The following is a 6000-nucleotide window of genomic DNA, read 5'->3' as shown; positions in this document are numbered from 1 at the left end:
AATATTGAAAAGAAAACATTTTAAAATGTGTCATAATTTCCATTTTGTTTAAATAAAAAAACAGATGGGGAAACAATTTATATGGAAACATGTTCCTTGGCGTCAAAGCAGCCAAACCCTTCTCATAACGGCTCACTGTGTTTCCACAGGAATTTATTTTATTTATCTTTGGTGAGGACTTTCCAGGTCATCTTACATGACATTTAAATTACTTGTAGAAATATGAAACACATCGGTAAAACAAAAAGGTAACTTTAAATCTAAAACATCCAAGGGTATGAATATTAACTGTAACTTAAAGTTACAGTGTAATAATAATCAATTTTGTAGAAAACTAAAATGCTGGAAAAAAAATCCAACATAGTAGGCGAAATCAGCAAATCATGAATAATTTAGCTGGAATTTTAATAAAAGAAGGAAAGGAAACGCCTGAAACTTCAAAATGAATTTTGTTTTTTATGGATATATTTTGTTCTTAAAATTTATTCATTGTCAGGCATAAATAAATTGCCAGAAGTTCATATAAACTAGCCTGAACAGTACTTAACAAAAAATAAGTTATGTACAATTAAAACATTGTCTGCATGTTTTAATTTGCCTGTTGCTTTTCTGCTGGCACATCAAATTTTCTCAACTGTGGGGAAAAAAAAGATATTTCTACTCTAGTAAGTAAAAGTGGAAATGTTGGGGCAGGAATATTGAGAAAAACAATCTAGTTTGTGTTGTTAAAAAGTGAATATATGTGTTGCTGTACAACATTTGGTTTGGTTTGGCTATAAATTACTAATAGTTGCTGCAGGCCATTCAGGGAATCTATGATGGGTCTGTTTCAAGTGGTTCATCTTTTTTTTCTTTCAGTCAGCAGCAGCAAACATAGACATGTTCATGGTTTGACATTGCAGCTTAAGCTATGTGCAGCATTAAAATGTTGATGCATTTTATTGTTTTCTGATATGATAGTTTGAAAAGTTGAAGATTTGCTGGAATTTTTTTTTTTTTTTTGCCTAATCTCAGAAATGTTCAAGAAAAGATAAGAACATTTCTAGGTTTGAAAAGTCTAGAAAAACCTCAAGAACTTTGAAATTGGTCTCAATATTTTTTTAGAAAAAACTTGGAAATTTCTGAGTTTGAAAAGTAGACAATTTCCTAGAAAAAAAAAATCAAGTTTGAAATTAAAAAAAAAATCTAGAAAAAACATGGACATTTTTGAGTACTTTTAAAATAGAATTTTCCAAGTTTTTTTTCTATAAAATTGTTGATGTTTTTGGTAGAAATTTCTTTCTGCCATTGTCTACAATGGCATAATATGCCGTCGCAGTGAAAAGTTTAGAAAACATTACAGTCACAACGCTCCGTCTCAATGCTGCGGCTGTACAAAATACAACTGAGCTGAACACACCTGGAAAGCTCAACACACCTGCTGGCACCGATGCCCAATAAATGTGCATTTATTCACATTTATTGCAGTGAATAGATGCAAATTTATTGCATCTATTCACTGCAATAAATGTTTCATTGTAGTGAAGGCAATAAAACATTTATTTTCTACCAGTGTCTTGTTTAAAGGTGCAGCATGAAATAAACGACAGGAAACAATTACAGCATTAATTGTTTGACTGCACTCACAAACAATAGAACTGTGAATATGAATATTTCCTTACATTATTTGAAACCAAGATCCACAATAACATTTAGTCAAGCTATTGTTAAAAGGGTATAATTTCATTTGTATGTGAAATGTACTGTGACATAAAATATGGTTTTACTTTTTTTTATTTTTTTATTTACATTTTTTTAAGGAGAGCAAACAACATCAAAAAGGCATTTTTTTTCTTATTTTTGCAGAAACTACTGAGAGAACCCAGAGCCAGGAGCTGTTGGTGTGACTCAGCTGTTAATGCTCAGCTTGTGAGAAAAGCTCAGTTTGTTCCTGGTGTGTGGCCGTGAATCCTTATCAGTTCATAAAAGCGGGCCTGCAGGCCGACCTCTGAACGAATGTGTGTGTGTGTGCGTGCGTGCGCATGTGCTTTGTTTGCAGTCCCAGTGTAACCTGCTTCCAGGATGAGGCACAAAGGAGTGGCCAAATTGTTCAACTAAAAAAAGCAAGAAAGAGACACCTGCTCCAACAAAGTTGCTCACGACAGCATCGCCTGGCCGTTCGTCCTGTAGGATGTCCAGAGACAGCACCGGGAGATTCCTCTGTGAACTTTGAACCTGGAGAACAGCCTGTGTCTCTCCAATCGGTAAGTCCAACAACAACAAACTTACAATTCTTATTTATTTGTGAGAAATGTGGATATATCCTCAGCTTACGGAGGTTATAAAACAAATTCATGTCTGAAACAAAAAGGTGTGCTGGTCGGACCTGTTTGCTGCCAAATTGTTGTGGAGGTGTGACTTGTTCACATTGGATATTCAAGAGCTGAACCTGTTTGCAAACAGGCTTTAACCTGATTATACCTAACAGTTTGAATGAGTTCAGGGATCAAATATTTATGCAACAGGTACAGTTCATGTTCCCTCCTTTTGCTTGAAGTTGACTTTGGCTTTTTATTAAATGTTTAAAGCGTGTCACTTGGTCAACATCAAAAGCCCTGTTCACTACAGACTGAGAAGCCGAGGCGTTGAACTGAAAGTTTAGGCTGCCGAGAAGTTCTGACCTTGAAATGTGTCACTTAGTGGAGTAAAGTCTGCTAAAAGTTGACACAAAATGTGTTTTCCTTTTATTAAAGCAGATTATTCCCTCAGTTCTGGCTCGACTCTTACACCACAACATTATCCTGTTTCTGAACTTTGTCTAACTTTACTACAATGAGGTAATGAGATGTAAATACGCTGCTGAAATGTTTATGGATAAAGGTTTTAATCAGCAAGAGAGGTTTTAAAATCTTGCTTTTCAACCCAGTAATGACTATTTAGTCATTACTGTCAAGCACTGTTTATTGTGAACAGTGTTCACAATACACAGCGTTTCTGAAATTAGACCTTGAGGAACTACAGAGAATTCTTTCTGTAGTTCCTCTGGTGGAGGCCCTCTGGTGGAGAAAAGTGAGTAGTGAAGTTTGAAAAAGCACCATGTCATGCACAGTAATTGCCAAATGTTTAAAAAAAACTTCATTTTTTCATAGTTCATATTGTTTGTACAAATTAATGTGAAAAGTGTCTTTGTAAAAATGTTTTTAAAATATCTTCTTTATTACAAAATGTAATTTTCAAGTCAAGTTTTTTAATATAGAACATGGCAACATGGCAGTTCAACGGTCATTACATGATTAAAAACATAAAGATTAACTGCAACAATCACCTCATTTCAGCTTCTATCATATCATAAGCACAGCTGGAGCTCTATTAGAGTCCAGATAAAATAACTCAATCAATCTGATTTAAGGGGGCATTCTGTAAAATCGACTTTTTCGAGCATTCCGTCATGTTTTATTATTCCCACATTAAAAACATACCTGGAGTGTTGCCCTGGTTCTTCAGACTAGCCAGCAGCAATTAGCAAATACCTGGTGGAACTGCACATCAGCTGAGCTCATTGCAGGAGCTTCATCTCAGTACAAAGCTGTTAAAAACATTGTTAAATGGTTAATAGAGGATCCATGTTGTGATGACTTCCTGAAAGCGGAGTTTCAGAAAGAGCAGGAGTTTTTAAAGAGACCGAGGCCCAAGCCACAGATATTCATTTATGAATTCAATTTTCTTTTAACAGTTAGTTCATTGTGCTATAAAATAGCACCATGTGTCTGATGAATACATAATACTGACCCCTTAAAAGCAGTGAAGTCTTCCTGGTTCTCTAAGCGACACAGAGACATTCTGTGAATATTATTATTATTAATTCTGTATCTTATTGTGAGCTTTGATTCAGTTTCACCTCATGCTTTGTTTAGGCAGCTGTGTAGATGGAAGTGCCATTCTCTGGCTTTGAGCTCACCTTCATCATCTTAGCCTTCGTCATCTTCTCCCTGTTCAGTCTGGCTTCGGTCTGCATCCAGAAAGAGGAAGGTCCAACAGGTAAGCATAGATAAAAACCGCCACAACATATGTAAACCTGTCTAATGCGAGTTATGACTACCCTCTTTCAGAAGATGCTGCATATGAAAACAAGAAGTTAAAACAACTAGTAAAGAAGAAGCAGAGAGAAATCACCAAACAGGCTGGACAGAAGGCTTAAAGCTGGGATCAGCTGGAGCTGAACTGGGACTGGAGATCAACTTCCTGCTTCTCTGTGTTTTATGTAGAAGTTAGCAATTTGTCTTTGCCCAATGAACTATAAAGTCCCCTCACTAAAGGGGCAGAGTTATATAAAATAGACTTTTTTGAGATTTACATCATGTTATTTTCTAATCAAAGACATACCTGGAGTGTTGCCTTGATTCGCTCATGGATGTTTAAGAAATCCTTTAATCTCCCGTGGCAACCATTGAGCTGGGCAAAACGTCTGTATGGACCAAGCAATGCCTCATGGAAGTTGCAGTTTCCAAGTTTCTGCCTCACCCACTCAGCTCCTTCAGACTAGTGGCCCAATGGACAACACAAGGCTAAAGGAACATAAATGACAGCAACACAGAAGAACAGTTCTTTATGGAGCCTAATTAAAGTGAACAACAACCAATAAAGAGAGCAGGTGGGAAAAAACGGAAATGTATTAATTTTGAGAAGGCAAAAATATACCCAAAATTATATGTAGTTCAATTTATCAGCAATGGAGGGAATAGCAGTTCAAAGCATTTGTCAATGAAAATTCAAAACTATAAAATAAATCTTCGGAGTACTTACTACGCAATTAAGAAAATAAAAAAAATTATAAATTTTCCAAGCAGCTGTTATGTAATTCAAAAATTCTAAATTATAAATGTTTGACAGTTTCGAACAGTCTCAAATTTCACTTCAAAAAGTCTGTTCACGACTTTGTTTCAGAATTATTTGTGGTTTTATTTGTTTTCAACGTTCTTGGTGGTTCCCTGTACTTTTGAAAGTTCAGATGTGTTTTCCCAGGACAAAAGGGAATAAAGAAGAACAGGGTGGTAGTGGTTCAGTTAGGTTCGGTTAAATTTTCATTTGAAGGTAGATTAAAAAAATATTTATCACAAAATGAGATCAAAAATAAAAACTGAAACCCAAAATCAATTAGGCAACATACCGGAATAGAATAGCACATCTTTTCAAATGAATAAGTGTGCACAATGTCAAGGTCCAGTGTAAATATAATGGTTAAATTGATCGGAAAACAAACCTTTTCACAACGGAGTTCCGCGGTCGTGATAGCAGCGCCGCAAGAAAATATTTTAAACAGCTAAATTAAATAAATAAATGAATAAATAAATAAATAAATTAATTAATTAATCATCAGGTAATTAATTAATTAATTACATAAATGGGGAAGATACAAAGCTAACTGCTTAGTGAAATGTAAAGTTATATGTAGCAATGGATATGAAGAGTAATCAATGGAATGCCAAATCCAGCAGCCACAGCAGAAGCCAGACGCCTAACATGCAGACAGCATCTTGTCAGATGACTAAATGTTCTTCCAACAAGCAGTGGCAGCCAATCCGAGAAGATTGGCATTTGGTGGTTTCTTTTTTTATGTATTTCAGTAATATGGATTACATACGCATATGTGCAAAAGGGTTAGGTTTATACAGGAGCACTTCCTGCAGGCAGTTTCTTCTTCTTCTTGTTCTTCCTTTTTTTCCTTCTTTTTGTGATTCATTCGTGGTTTGTCAAAAGACTCCTTACCGCCACCAACCGGTAAGGAGTGTAGACGAAGGAGGAGTTTCAGAAGAGCAGGAGTTTCTTAAAGAGACAAAGGCCCAATTTTCGGGCAATAAATTAAGTCAATTTTTGTTAAAGTCATATTTGATATAAGATTTTTATAATAACTGAAGTTAACATAGTCACTTGATTGTGTTATGAAATGACACCAAGTGCTTGAAAAACACATAATACTGCCCCTTTTCTTCTTTAGATTTTCATCAAATTCATCAGGATTCC

The 6000-nt window shown here is 35.4% G+C and overlaps 1 long non-coding RNA gene across 2 annotated transcripts in view; it reads left to right on the top strand.

The window, feature by feature from the left end:
• LOC103136407 (uncharacterized) overlaps positions 1-4872 on the top strand; it is a 6208-nt gene extending 1336 nt beyond the window's left edge. For both annotated transcript variants that reach the window (XR_001661796.1, XR_476032.2), the window contains 4 exons: positions 1846-1933; positions 2039-2243; positions 3894-4017; positions 4089-4872. This is a non-coding gene — a long non-coding RNA (uncharacterized LOC103136407). The remainder of the gene's footprint in view (positions 1-1845; positions 1934-2038; positions 2244-3893; positions 4018-4088) is intronic.
• The last annotated feature ends 1128 nt before the right edge of the window (positions 4873-6000 follow it).

This window comes from Poecilia formosa, unplaced genomic scaffold (assembly GCF_000485575.1).
Source record: "Poecilia formosa unplaced genomic scaffold, Poecilia_formosa-5.1.2 Scaffold32, whole genome shotgun sequence".
Taxonomy (NCBI): Eukaryota; Metazoa; Chordata; class Actinopteri; order Cyprinodontiformes; family Poeciliidae; genus Poecilia; species Poecilia formosa.
The sequence above is the reverse complement of the archived record's forward strand: the minus strand, read 5'-3'. Positions and strand labels throughout refer to the sequence as shown.